This window comes from Dipodomys spectabilis, unplaced genomic scaffold (assembly GCF_019054845.1).
Source record: "Dipodomys spectabilis isolate Male_0828 unplaced genomic scaffold, ASM1905484v1 ptg000167l, whole genome shotgun sequence".
In the NCBI taxonomy this organism is placed as follows: Eukaryota; Metazoa; Chordata; class Mammalia; order Rodentia; family Heteromyidae; genus Dipodomys; species Dipodomys spectabilis.
Window position 1 is genome coordinate 2,673,976 of NW_024870844.1, and position 15,702 is coordinate 2,689,677.

General features: G+C 40.1%; 1 protein-coding gene across 1 annotated transcript in view; it reads right to left on the reverse strand.

The window, feature by feature from the left end:
- Window positions 1–15,477, reverse strand: part of Cdh8 (cadherin 8) — a 346,195-nt gene extending 330,718 nt beyond the window's left edge. Inside the window, exon 1 of the mRNA XM_042693465.1 lies at window positions 15,401–15,477. The gene's annotated coding sequence lies outside the window, so the exon portion shown is untranslated. The remainder of the gene's footprint in view (window positions 1–15,400) is intronic.
- Window positions 15,478–15,702: the final 225 nt, after the last annotated feature.

The window sequence follows — 15,702 nt, forward strand, 5'->3', positions numbered from 1 at the left end:
AAAACAGAATCCATGCTTTCTGAAAAAAAATTAAAAAGAAAGAAAGAAAAAGAAAAGCACACAAGTGAACAATACTGCTACTGCCAAAAACTACTGAGTTAACAAAATAATCTGAGGAATTATATCGGCATGCTATCCTTGCTGAGATTTGCTTCGATTTTAATGTTTAATGTTTCAAGCTGATTTAAGTAATAAAAACGTTCTTTCCCATCTTTTTCCTTTTCTCTTTCTTCCTTCTCTCGTCCTACCTTAACTCAAATGCTTCCCTTCTTCTCTCTCAATCCCTGTGTCTCCGTTTTAGATTGTTCTTTGTAATAGAAATCTGGGTACATATAGAGTACAGTGAAATCTTTTTCTTTTTCTTTTCCTTTCTTTTATAAACTTGTTTAGGGGCTGGGAAGGTGGTAGAGTGCTTGCCTTGCATGCATGAGGTCCTGGGTTCGATTCCTCAGCACCACATAAGCAGAAAAAGACAGAAATGGTGCTATGGCTCAAGTGGTAGAGCACTAGCCTTGAGCTGAAGAGCTGAGGTACAGAGCCCAGGCCCAGAATTCAGGCCCCACAACCAAATATATGCATATATGTATATATATGTATATATGTACATACATATATATATATGTTTAAAGATAGGTGAACTATGAACTCGGAGCAGAAACTAGTCTTTAATGAATGAATTTTAAAAAGAAATGAGAATGGGAAGGGGGATTTTACTCAAGTTTTATAATCTCAGCTGCCAGTACCCATCAGGAAGACTGTCCAGGGACAAAATACAATTCTCAGAATGCGAATAATAAGAGAATAAAATTAGAATCCATCCAGAGTAGGAATTCTGTAAAGTCCAGCATGTAGGCAATAATCAGGACAGTGTCAGGCCTTCTATGCTAAATGTACAGTTGGACGGGAGATGTAAATTATGAAAACCTCCTTTGGGAATGAAATATGGTAAAAATATGATTTCCAATTGAAGAAATTCAGGGGGGAAAAAGATGGACAAAATAGATCCCTATTACCTGAAGTGTCAAATGCAGTTTTTTTTGCTTACCGTCAGCATAGCAAAATGTGTTCCTTCCCTCTCAGAAAATTATTTTTAAAGAAATAATGCACAGAGAGAAGAGAGAGAGAGAGAGAGAGAGAGAGAGAGAGAGAGAGAGAGAGAGAGAGAGAGAGAGAGAGAGAGGAAAGAGAGAGAGAGCTTGCTAAATTATATTAAATGGGAAAAAAATCCTCAGGACACCACCCGGAACAGTTTGGCTCAGGAAATTTATAATAGGGTAGGGAACCTTTCACCTCTAGGTCCCTGATTCCAAAGGCAAGAACATCATTAATGTTGCTCACGCGGCCTTCATGAAGGTAGGGGTAAGGAACAGGCACCAATTCTACTATAAATACAGGCATTGTCTGAACTAACTAGGTGGTAGGTGGCTTCACCTAGGTGTTTGGCTTGGTCTGGGCTCAGTCAATCACTAGGACTTTGTATGTGAAAATGACCCCTCCCAGGTGAAGGGCAAGGGCATCAATGGAAGCAGCAGCTGTTTTGGAAAGGGAAAGAAACAGCTTTTCATAGGGAACGACTCAGAGAATACAGTCTTGAACCAAGTCTTCTTTCCCTAAAATCCAGCACCCTAGGGAGAAATCAAGTCTTTCCTGAAGACCTCCTTTCAGTCCAGTGAAATCAAAGAACATTGCAGCCTTTGGAAAAGAGACAATAAAACACAAAAGACCACCATTAAAGAAATTTCTAAATATCTGTGTATGTTTTTTCCCAATTGTCATCCCTCTTAATTACATAAAAGGCCTTCATGCCATACCCTTGGCATGGCATATCTTTTCCTAGAGACAGGTAGGAAGAGATGTTAAAAAAAAATGTACTGGAGTATTTTGAACAGTGCCCATGCTCTCCCAGACCTGGGGCTGAATCATACCTCTCCTTACTGAACTCCCTCTGTAATGACAGAATGTTCAAGGTACCTGGGCTTGAGTTTTCTTGCTGCACAATGACAATGATCAGAATTCTTAGCTTACAGAGTAGCAGGGACTGTGAGTGATACAACCAAGGCATGGTGAGAAATAGCCCAAACATGGGAAATACTCAACAAACTGTAATTCTTGGATTATGTCAAGCCAGACTATGAGGATGGTAGTGATACAGCTCATGTCTTGAAGAGACTTCCGTAATATGGACAAATAAATAGAGCCAAAAGGTGTGATTTCTACAATTTTTGCTTCAGATAGACAAGGTCCTGGGGTGACACAAGAGGCACAAAAAATATTCCCTCGTGTAGCATGAGGGAGAGAGCATTGAGGTGATCGTGGACAGAGAGGATGGAAGTAATTCTGGGAAGGCAGGGTGCAGAGGAGATGCCCGTGAAGAGAGAGCTGGACCACTCCCCCAGATAGTAAGAGTTTCCTAATCACAGTACCTCAGCCTAAACTGTTTTTGGATTTAAAAGGCTCATTTTCTCTAAATACACACTTCCTTATTTTATTTCTTCCTTTATGTCCCAAATCCTCGTATGCTGTGTTCCAGGGTCGTGAGTTCTATAGCTGGTGTGAATTCTAGTCCTTTCCCATATGAATTAGACAACTAGATATGAGTTAGTACTACCTACCTCCAAAATAACGATAACTGTATGACTCGGATTTGTTTTGAGGATCAATAAAGGAGGTAATGTTGGTCAACTAGCTAGGATAGGATGAGATGACAAACTTGCAAATTGGGTCCAACACTTTTCCAACTCCATTCTGTGAATAATTTAGGTGATAGTTCTGGAATAAGAAAGTTTGATCCCAACTTAAATTCATGCTTCCTGTAGAAACTGCCCATGTGGGTCTTGAATAACAAGACACAGATCTGATGTCATATAAATGGTAGGAAGGAATCAAAAAAACTCAGAAGATGTCAGAATGAAAAGATATTTCAGTTAACCAATGGAGAGGAATAACATTACCAAACTAATTCAGGATCTTTGAGTATGTCATATCATGCCTGAATGCAGGGGAAAGGCAAAGAAAGCCTCTAAGTCAAACAAGCACACCATGTAAAATCAGGTAAAATGCACCAACAAACCCGAAGCCATTTTGTACAATAAATTAGCTATATTAGTTAGAGTGAAAATAATGACGGAATATGTGTATAACTATTGACTCCACATCTTGAAGTTAAAGATTACAATTTCTTGTTGGGTAATACTTAAAATTAAGGCAGAAAATGCATGAAATGCATTGTTCAAAGAACCTCTGTAGTTAGGACAGAACCTGGGTAATATAACTCCAAAATTCTTAAGGTGATTCTCTTTCTCATTATGTAAATATTTGACCTGCTGATAGGATGTGGGAGTCACTGGGAATACAAAGTAAAGTGAGAACCTCTATTTTCAGAAAGCAAGGTATCTAACTGGCCAAGATAAAGAAACCTATCATTATAGTATGAGGGAATGTATTGTCTTATGAGGGTTAGGAGAATATAGATGATATGCCACTCACCATGACAGTATAAAAAAGGTGTCTTGGAGAAGGTGTCATTAAGCTGTTGGGAAGGAATTAATCCACTCAGGAAGGATTTTAGTGGAAAGGGTATTTCAGTCAACAAATGAATAGGAACAAGACCACTAAACTAATCAGGATCCCCTCGGTGCCATTATTACCTAGGGGAGTTTACAAACTATTCTTCAGAAGATCACCTAGATCCTAGTGACTCTGTCTTTCTCTCTTTTCTATCAAATAAATACTGGTCATGCTCTCTGTCCTATCCATTACCAAACAGATTCACTTTGTGAAGATGTTGTTTGATTTCTCAAAGGAAAATGGAAACACATGACATGTCACAGAAAGAATGTGTAATTTCTCAAATCTTCATAGGAAAATTAAAGTGGAGGTCAGGGTTGTGATTTCATTGGTTCCCTACAGCCCATGGAAAAGATATGGAGGAAAAAAGCATCTCAGTTCTAGTGGAAATCTTTTTCTCCTTTGTTCAAACACATCATCAAACATAGATATCTCTTAAGTTCACCATCTCTTTAGATTTGAAACCCTGAGATACCAACTCATTACATTGTAACAAATTCTTGGAATTTCCTCTATTACTAAATTGCAACTTATTGAAGCAGGCTTAGTTGTTTTTATATGTTGGAAAGCCAATGTCATTTGCTATAATAGAATATAGGGATAAAAATCACAAGGTTAATATTAAGGAGTTATCTGGTTCCAGTGGCTCATGCCTGTAATCCTTGCTACTCAGGAGTCTGAGATCTAACCATGGCAGTTCAAAGCCAGCTGGGCAGGAAGCTCTCCTTGAAGCTCTTCAACTACGTGCCAGAAGTGTAGTTGTAGCTCAAATGGCAGAGTGCTAGTCTTTAGTAAAAAAGCTCAGAGATAAGGCCAGGGCCATGAGTTCAAGAACTCCCCCCCCCCCCCCACACACACATACATATTCACCCACCTATTTTTCAAAATAACCCAGCCAATATTATTATTATTACTTTATTATCATCATTCACATTGTAGCGATAAGCAAACTGATATTTTAAATGGTTAGTATATATATGCATATATGTATATATATACACTAATTATATATATATATATATATATATATATATATATATATATTTCCAAACTTGGTACCTCACACCCTGAGGTCATTTTTATATTTGATAAAAATGAAAGACATGCAATAGTTAGAGATAAGCTGGTGAAAATTTCACAAATCCTTCTCTAAAAGAAGAAAAAGAGAGCGTCTGTTTCTCTAATTATCATTAGCAAAGTGTTTCCCCTCTGACCAATTTGAAGCTTACAAAGCAGTCACTCATCAGCTCTGGAAAGTGTTGAAAATTGAACCATCAACCTTCTGAAATCGGAGAAAGATTCAATTCTCGCACCCCCACCCACTGGAATCATCTCAAAAATTAATATGCATTCAAATCATTTAACGAAATGCAGATAATATCCAGTCAATATCAAATAAGAACTAAGATTCTGCATTTCTAACCATTCCTTCTGTAATGAAGATGTTACTAATTTGAGGACCATGCTAACAGAGGACAGGGACTTGAAAGAAGATTGGATCCTGGTTCAAACTTCCTTGAGTAGGAAGAAGTCAATGGTGGGCGTGGGAAACAATCACTTTCTCTTCAGTGTCTTTTAACATCATGTCCATGATTGCTTAGTATCACTGCGTGTCTACATAGGAGTGAGCAAGTATACTTGACCTTGAGATACTGAACTAACTTAAAGGGATAGTGGGGACTTTTATATGATTGCCCAACCCTCTCCCTGGTCAGCACCTTTTTAGTTAAAAAAATGTGTGACACATGGGAAAACTGTCCAGCTAACAGATGTGTTCAAATTCACACTCACCCTACAGGAAGTGCTGAGGATTATTGTGATCTTCCATTAAAGAGAAGTGGAATTCCATTGTGTTCATTAGAATGATGCCATTTATTTGCCTGCATCTCTACCATGACAGGGTCTAATGTGGTCCTCTTGGTCTATTGGCAAATTACTCTCAGCTTTATAGGAATTCCTGAGATGCAATCAAATGTTATGTCAGTGTTATGAGAATTAATAAATGTTGTGAGTAGTAGTTCCATACACAAAGTTCCTAACTCTCATAGAAGAAGAAATTAAACAAGGTTGTAAAGCTTGGGCGAAAAGAAAATCAATTCATTTTTATATCTTCCAACCACAGAATGGATGTAATATTATAATGCTGCTGTGTTGATTTACACCCCCAATTGACATGAAGAGCTTTTAGCCTCTTGGAAAATTTTACATATAAAAAAAGTCTTTAAGTTGCCCCCAGAATAGAACATCGTCTTCTGGATAAGACACTTTCAATCTGATGTTCATCCTCAATATTTGAGAGATAGTTCTAATTATAGTGTGGGTCTTGCTCTGTTGACTTCAATGTTTTCTGTTAAGATGAAATCAGTCAATTCTCAGATATGCTAAATCATTACGTAGAAACATACTATATCATCAGTTTTGGAAACAACATAAAGAAAAGTAAAAGTTCCAAATGATGAGACACAGACTGATAGGTGAAGTTTAAAACAAACAAACAAAAGGGCTCATACAGTATTTCAGGATTCAAACCAGGAGATTACTGTGGTTGACAGGAAATTATGCTTTTATTATCCTCTGGACTTAGTGGTCACAATATTTCATGGGAGCAAAAATGACACACAGTGCTGGAGAGTTTCTATTAAAAACGTTTCTGACCTTGAATTTAGAACCATTAGCAGCCTGCTCCAAAACAGCTAAATGCACGTTGAATTCAAAGTGATATTTCAGGAACGAAGGGACCATGATTCAGCATGTGTCCAGTGCAATTCAAGTCAAGCCCTGGTTGACTGAAGTTGCATAGGTAAGAACAGCTTTTGAATTTTAGAAAGGAATGCTTGCATGTGTTCACATATAAATAACACAAAGGGACCGTCTTTCCTAGAGCCCGAAGAATGGCCTGACGAGATTCCTTTGGTACAAAGAGATTCCAAAATATTTTATGTGCACAAACAATTATTGTATTTGCTTGTTTATTCTTATACTCAAACACAGCAGTTGGGGTGATTTTGTTTTTTTTGGCACCAGGATTCAACCAGGTGTCAATCTGTCCATAAGCTTACCATTTGCTTGTTTTATATTCATGCCTAATACTTACAAAGTCTACTTTCTCCTGTGATGGAAATGTTTCTTTTTTAAAAAAATAAAAATCTAGAGCCTCTTTCTTCCTTCTGTAATTGCTCCATACTCTAGCAAAAACAAACAAATGCTTTTTTTTTACTTGTGCAATGAGTTCAAAATTTTATTTATTCATCACATAGTAGCTTCTCTGAGGCTTACAGATATTTCAGAATGGGATAACAAAGACTGAGAAAAGACAAGAAAGTCAAAATAAGCTCCCTTTCTCCATGTTAACAAGCCAAACCTGTATTTCTTTCTTTCTTTTTTTAATCGTTCGTGGGGCTTGAACTCTGGGTTTGGGCACTGTCCCTGCACTCTTCAGCTCAAGGCGAGCTCTCTACTGCTTGAGCCACAGCGCCACTTCTGGTTTTCTAGTGGTTTATTGGAGATAAGAGTCTCACGGACTTTCCTGCCCAAGCTGGCTTTGAACCTCGATCCTCAGATCTCAGCCTCCTGAGTAGCTAGGATTACAGGTGTGAGCCACCGGTGCCCAACCAAACCTGTATTTCTTAAACTTACTTGGAATCACATCTTTAGGTAAGATTATGAGGGTGTATCTGTTCTGTTGGTCTTTCTTAAAGTATCACTGTACTGACATTATTCACCAGAAGGTAAAATATTTCTTTTCTTGTGAGTTACAGAGCCAACTGTAGGAGGAAACTGTTCCTCATATTTACTCTAAAACTTTCCTTCCTTGGCTAACCTGAATCCCATATGAAGAATTGTATAGCCAAAGGCCTCAGGCTTGAAAATAACTCAGCTGACCTTTCAAATCATAGCAACCAATCAGAACAACTGATTACATTGTGAAAAATCTGTCTGGAGATCCAGGAAATAGTTGTTAAGACTACTGGTATAGGAATTCAGTAGAAACCACATAAATCACAGCACTACTATTCATGAGATGAACAACACAGGTATTCATAGCAGTTGAGGATTGGGATAGTCTGTGTTTCCTACCAACTGCCTGGAAGGATCGAAGAAAACAAAAGTGTAAACACAGCATCATGTAGCAAACATATTTACTACTGTCAAAAGTGTTCAACAGAACACTGTCTCAATTTTTTTTTAATTTACTTTATTCCAATCTCTTTCTTGGTACATCTAGTAGTGGTGGGATTCTAATGTAATAAATAAGCTTTTCTACTTTTGCTTTAAATATGTATGTATATATATATATACATATATATATATGCATATATATATATATATATATACATATTGGCATGAACTCAAAATAGGTATAAATCACCTAACATTTTATAAATGTCTCTCCACTACCCACATCTAATAGACAATTAGTGATTTTGAAATGTTTTATTGGGTCTAAAGAGTTGTATTTGTACACATTAAATACAATCATTTTTCTTTTCCCTACAGGTAACATGACATTTTCCTTTTTGTAATCACTATTTTCAGCTGAGAGAGCAAAGTGCAGACAGTACCGTAACATAGCCAGCCGATTCACCTTTAATCAAATTGTAACCACCATCTGAAAATCATGGTCTGCTACCTCTCTTCTATAAGGGAAGTCCCTCTTCACTTCATGACCATCCACACACACAGTTGTGTATGGATGGTGCAAGACAAAAGTCCCTCCTCAACCAAAATAAGAACAAAATGATATTTTTATGCTCCTAAAAAGAAAGCTCTGGGAGAGCAGTCCTAATTGAGAGGTTGGATTTAGATAGCATGTCTTTTCAAAACAAGATTTGAAACCATTTTGTAAATTTATTTTAAAGAACTTTAGCAATGTTGATAATAGAAATCAGGTTTCCTTTTACATTGAAGAAATAAGGAAATTTCAGGGCTCTGGTGGCTCCTACCAGTAATCCTACTCAGGAGGCTGAGATCTGAGGACTTGAGTTCGAGCCAGCCTGTGCATTTCTGCTAGAATGCATCTCAAAATTAGTTAGCACAAACAGGTTTGGAGGTGGGGTTCAAGTGGTAGAGTGACACTCTAGTAAGCATGAGGTTCTGAGTTCAAATACAACACAATCAATTTTTTTTTAAAAGGAAAGGAATAGAAAAAAAGAAGTGGAAATGAGAAAATGGTTAAAGTAAGTTATATCACATAAACTAGTGATACAAGATAGCTTATCAGGAAATTGAAATACAGCCAACTATTCCAGAATAGTAAGTCAAGAACCTGCCAATTCTGTTACAGAGCCAGTATTAGTACATGTTCATGTGTGCCTTACTGTTGTTCTTTCTGGTTTCAAAGGCTTTATTGCTTGAAAATGACCCAATAACAGTGTTAATATGAAGTATAAAAATATATGTTGGAGAGGTAGACAGGTAGACTTGATTTAAAAAGAAATACTGTGTTGTCACTCCGAATGTATAGTACCTAAAAAACTAAGAGAGCTAATTGCAGAGACTCTGAATTAAGTATATTATCTTCCATTACAATACTGGAGAAACACTGGAAGATCCATGAAAGGCCCAGAGGGTTTTTTTTCTATTTTAATTACAATCAGCATGATTACTTTTCATTTTTCTGAACATTTCTATTTTGAACATGGACACTAAGTTAAATTTTATTCATCAAGCTCAGACAGCAACAGATGAAGAATGAAGTGTGCCCTTGTAATTTTCATGTCAGATTTTGGAAATGAGATTGCCTGTGTAAGAAAGGAAATTGTTTCCTTATGATATTTGTATCTGTTTCTCTCTCTATGTATTTTTATGACATTTGTGTCACATCACAAATCAGATCACATTTTTATGCATTCATCTATTTGGTTACAAAAAAAAAACCAAGCCTAGGTGAACGTTGTTATAACTGTTCATCAAACACAAATATAAGGCAAGCTTTTCACATAATGGTGTATATAGAGAAGATTAAGAATCACTCATTTAATAATTGTTCCTAACATGTTCAATATGCTTAAGATATACTTTCAATGTGCATAAAATATTAGTACATATATCTACCAAAGCATCTCGTTATGGACTATGTATCTCCTCTGTGTGTGTGGGTGCACGCGCGCGCGTGCTTACAAGGCAGATACCCTGCTTACTAAAAGCAATATAAAGAAGTAAATGCACTATATTAAATGTGTAAGATCTTATCTATGTGGATTTGATTACAGAAACTAATAAAGTATTCTGTAATTAAGAAAAAAGAAGTATGGGATTAACTTCAGAGTCTACAAAGTCTTCAATTTACACAGCTAAAATGTACTGCTTCATCCAAATACTCTCAAACACATGTATATATGAGAGGAGGAGCAGGATGCGGCCTCGGGCAAAGAGTGGAAGGAAGTTCTTCTCAAGTTATTATTAGTATTATATGTAGGTGACACTGGGACTCAAACTCTGTACCTGACACTTGAGCTCATTGGCTAGCACTTTCTGAGCCATGCATCCCACCCATCCAGTGATTTTTTTTTTTTTTACATATTCTTACCAATGAAAATGTGCAAAAGTGTTTCTTGTAGAATGATTCCACAATTAGAACATTTCCCCCAAGCAATCATTGTTGTATATCACATGTGGTTTAAGAGTATTCTGTGCTGTGATTCACATGTTGGAGCTAATTCTTATATTTGTAAAACTGACTTATGTCCTTTTCTTTTATTCCCATATCATTTAAAAATGTTTGAAGGAGAAAAATGCTTTGTAAAGATGGGCAAAGATTGATTTTAAAGTAAATGAGAAAAACTGTGTCGAAAATTACACTTAGGAAGATTTATGAAATTTCTGTAGAGAATATGTGGAAAGGAAATCCCAGTATTGAACTTTCGATATGATTGTGTTCCTTCCCCTCCCTTTATTGAAAATAGCTTAGAGAAGACAGGGGACCTAATCATTGCTAATTTGTCAATGCATTAAATATATGATTGCTGGGCACCAACTCTGTACTTGGCCCTGAACCAACCATCTTTCTGGCATTTGCAATTGTCTTTAATAATGGTGAGGCAGGGAATGAAAGTGTCTGTAGTTTGCAAATACAACCTTTATTATTTTATGATCTTTCCGGAGATACAGAAAAATCACATCTCTACATTTCTACATTATCAACAGAACTTAAAACTAAAATCAAGATGTTTATAGGCAAGGAGGTGATTGGTGTTTATGATAAGGAATACCTCATGACATTTTAAAACTCACGAAATAAAACCTTGGGATGTGATAGAAAATGGAAACAGTATTGGCCCTGGTGCTATGTCACAGAACAGCGATGGAGATTTATTTAGGAACCACGTAGGAGAGAAGAATCGAAATGGCATCCTTTGAACTTATTTCTTTTCTGACCTTTTGAAGTTGCCAAGTTCAACTAATTTTCTACTCATGGTTACATCTGAAGTGGGTTGCAGAGGCATGAACCAACAGTTCAGAGGAAACAGTATGCATCCCAACTTTCTGTATGAATGAAAGGGAAACAAAAGATTCATATCTCTGTTTTTAATTAACCATCTACCAAATCAAACATTGGCCTTTGTTCATCAGCAGGAAAAAAATGGTTCCAGTTATACCTGTGCACTTGTGGGATTCTGGGAAGAAATTTCCACCAATAAAGATATTCCTTTAAAATTTTTTTTGATCACTAAGGCAATAAAGATGTCAAAGAAAACACGAGCAAATTCTCATATTGAAGCAATAAATGAGTTAATTACCTTCAAGAAGTTACTTTAAAGAAGTAAGCTGTTTGTGGTGTGTGGGTGTCCGTGTGTGTGTGTGTGTGTGTGTGTGTGTGTGTGTGTGTGTGTGTGTGTGTGCGCGCGCTCATTTCTTGATATAGCATTTCAGAAGCTGGAAGAATCTTCCTTGGTTTATGTAAGCATTCTGAAATCTATGCATAAGACACCAATGTTAGGAGTGTTTCCTTACACTTAAAGGAAAGTTAGTCTCTTTGCCTTCAGTAATGCCAACAGTGCTGAACAGAAAACACCATAAAGAAAACTATGCTGCTTCTCTGTCTCAATGAGTTACTGTACCAAATATAAAATTACTGAAACCAGTATCAGCAGCATCACCGAGCACAGTATTTTCAAAAGGAAGCCTTGGGACTCTCAGTTCATAGCAATAATTGAAGGGTTGCACAGATTATACTTCTCTCTTGATTTGTCAACCATAAAACTTGGGTGCTGGACCACACAAGTGGACGGAAGTATCAATTAAATGTCATTTTACCCACTGAATGCTTTTGGAACATTGCATGGAATATTTGCTCAAATTGGAATGTTGATAAAGCCATGGGGGAAAAAGCACTTTTAGGTAGAAAAATATAGATTGTTTTTCTTTCTTAAAGCTTTAATTTACTAATATTGATGAGATTTTTCTGAGCAGTTGTTGAAGTATGTTCTTGTTCTTTTCCACGCCAATAAACAATGAAGAAGAACCTAGAAAGCAAGGCTCAGAGCTCTGGGCTTTGGAATATACATTATGTTCTCATTCTTTGGAGTTTTTTTTTTAATTTTATTTTTACTTTGCTCTAAGAATCTGATCTTCCTGGAACATCAGACCTTATGTGTTTGCATAGTTTTCAGGAAATATTACACAGTAACTATATTCATACACTAGAGATCTATTTTATCCTGCTGAGTAAACTTGATGACTTTTGGTTAATCTTGTTTGATATTGACAGGGAACATTTTACCACTGGGTCTTTCAACTGTGTTCAGTGCTAAATTGAGTACTTTAGGCAAATACTGCCTTGACCACAGTTTGATATTTTGTAAAATTCAAGTAAAATTATTTTCAAAGGCAAGGCCATCCTTTTCTTTAGGGTTCTTAGGGCAACAAATGGAGCTACTAGTCTAGTGATTGCTGTTTTAATGCGATCTGTTCTTTAGCCAATTCGTACAGCTGCGAGAACTTAAGGAGAGGTATCCTAACACCAGCAAGGCAAAACAGAAACAGAATGGTCCTGCGTGTAGAGACTCACTCACACATTGGGAGTCTGGAGAGTTTCAGGAGACAATAAGTCATCGATCAGAAGTATTGATTTTTAGTAGCAATGATGATTAGAAATGTAAGATCCAATTTGAATAGGGGGATTAGCAAACTTTGCAGGGCAGCATTATGATCTATACTCTAAATAGAGCTTTCACAGATCGTTGGCCAATGACTAAAATACTTGGCCATTCTGTAATACTCTTTTGGGCAGTGTGGGGAATGGAATGAAGAAGATAAACAGCTCTCACAGCAGCGATTGCCGGAGTTGCTAGAAAACACTCCTTTACAGGAACAATTTTCCTCAACTTCCGATTCTCTTCAGAGTAAAGAGGATGGAGGGGGAAAAAAGAAAGAAAAGAAAACACAAAACTGATGATTTAAAGTCTAAGGTAATTTAAAATCTCGGGACCACTCCAGCATGAAATGACAATGTGACAAGCAGCTTCACAATTGCTAAAGCACAGTTACAGAATATTATTATCAGTATCAGTAGTCACTAAGGAGGAAAACCCTAGAATTTCTTTCAACCACAGAGCTCAGGGAAGTGGAAAAACGTGTCTGGACAAGATGATTACGGAGAAGTCCCTATGAGGAAAGAATAATCTAGCCCTCAGAATACATCTTTCAATGATGTATTACTCTTCTTAAATGAAGACTAGTTCTCTCCTCTCTTTCTCTCTCTTCTCTCTTTCTCTCTCTGTCTCACATACACACACACACACACACACACACACACACACACACACACACACACACACACACACACGAGAAAAATCCCAGCAAAATTGAACACGGATGAAAACAGCTAGGGAGAAATTTCAGTGATGTTCAGTGTGAACGACAGAGCTCATTTTGCATGCAGTCTGAATGAATGGAAAATCCCACTCTCGGTCTTACATAAATATACCCCCCTCCTCAATACCACCACACATAGTTTTTCCATTTGGAAAGGCTCTTATAATAAAGCCAGAGGTGACAGCTCAGGGAAGGGTTTGTAACCATTGAGATAGCTGTCAGGGGTATTCTAAAGAGAAGCAGCGCTTGGAAACGGCCCCAGCCAAGCCTCGTTCATCTCTCTGCTTGCCCGTGGTGCCAGATGCGAGAGAGGACGTGGTTCTGAAATACCTTTTTATGCATCGGCTGGTTCCCACGGCCAGCCCACAAATACCGTGAAGCTGGATGACAGCAAACAGCGGGCTGATGTGATTAGCGGCTCTGCACACCGAGGGATTGTCGGATCATAACCCCCTAAAGAGGCAACTCTTGCAGAATTCTTCAGGCGATCATGGTAAAGTTGAAAGGGCCCTTCTCTCTCGCTCCCGCTTGCCTGGTTATAAGCTCAATCCTTTAATTGGAGCCGAAGTGAGCAGCCTGCCAGCCTGACATTCCCCCCCACCCCCCGCCGCCCATTACGGACTAACGTTGTGCGTTTGCAACAAGAGACAATTAATGTTGTTTGATTTCTTACACTTAGCAACCCAAGCAAGCAGCTGCCATCTCCGCTCCGCGTAGGCAAATGGCTAGTCTTTTACGTGCCCACCGGCTCTCTGTGCTTGCGGGCAAGGGTCCACGATCAGAAAACTTTGAAAGAAAAAAATATATATATCATTTGGCCAGATTGAGTGGGGGAAATGTTTGGTCTTGGAGAGGAAAACACACACACTCACACACACACACACACACACACACACACACACACACACACACACAATCAGAGGAGATCGAGGATACCTGTTGGCATCAGCAATGACCATCGCGCGTTTCACCATGCCCAGTCTTGGCTGGAGCCCTGGAGAACGGGAAGCGATCCCTCGCGAACCTGTTACGCACTGCACTGGTAGAATCCGGGCCAGCATCCCCTTTCCTCTGGTCCTAAGAGGGGCGCCGCCCGCCCCCCGCCCTTCCCGTGGGTTCCGGGATGCAGTACGACTGCACGCGCATCTCTTGATTCTGTGGGCTCCGAAGGGGCTGGAGGAGGCGTCCCAAGCTCGCGGAGGGGGGTTGGGTGGGGGGGGGGTGTCTCTTGGAGCGCAGTCTCCAGGGCTCAGGGCAATGCTGCTTGGGGTGAGCAGAGGAGGGGGGTGTCCTACCCTGACATAGGGCAGCCTTGAACGAAGATTGAGTCTCCAAGCTGCTCGGAAGCCCCTCAAGTTTGCAGCGGGCGCCGCGCCCCCGCCCCCTCCCCGGCTCCCCCCCCAAGCTGGAGCGGCCACTTGTGGGAAAGCCTGGATCCAGGGGTGCTCGCGGTAGAGCAGGCCCCCCCCCCTCCGCGCCACAGGGGTCGCCACCCAAGCTCGGGAGATGGAGAGGTCCCGCGAGGCAGCGATCGCACCCCTCGGTCCCCTCCCACACACCCCGGGCTAGGCGTCTCACCCTGCTCGGGCTGGGCGGCGGGTGCTTCCCATTCACCGCACGGACCCCGCAGTGGAGACGCGCGGCTGCGGCGGCTCCTGCCCAAGTCGCCAGGCGGCAGAATCTCCAGGCGGCCCCGAGGAGGGAGCCGAGCAAGGGAACCGAGGGGCGCAGCCTGGAGCTTCTTGTACCCCTTCTGAATCTGCTTGTAGAGCAGTTTGCAAAAACTGCCAGTCTCCCCCCCCCCCCAAAAAAAAAACAACCCCCTCCCGCCACAAATGATAAAACCGGGAGATTCAGCTTAGCCCGTGCCAAAGCTAACCACCCTCATCCACCATCCCCGGGCGGGGGGGGAATCGGATTTGGGACCCAGGGTGCGGGAAAGGTTGTCCGAAAAGAAAGAAACCCCCTTCAATGACTCCCAAGCCAGAAGGAATAGGCGGATGGAGGGAATACCTACCCGTGTGGAGCTCCGCACTGGCGAATTTCAAGCCTTCTGGTTCACAAATGGCTGGAGGGACTCGGGGTCGGTTCCCGAGGGCGGCGAGCGCCGAGCGGTCCCCGCGCGCTGGCCAGGCGCCTTCGGATTCCGTTCATGCCTTCGTAGAGCTGCGGGGCTCGGTGCCAAGACACGGGGCGGAGGCGCTGGGTTCCCGAGGCTGGGGGTGGGGTGGGGGGGGAGAGGTCCGCAGACCAAAGTGCAGCCTGGTGGGTTGATGTTTCCCCTGTCTCTACCCCAAGCCGGCGCTGATGGTGGTGATA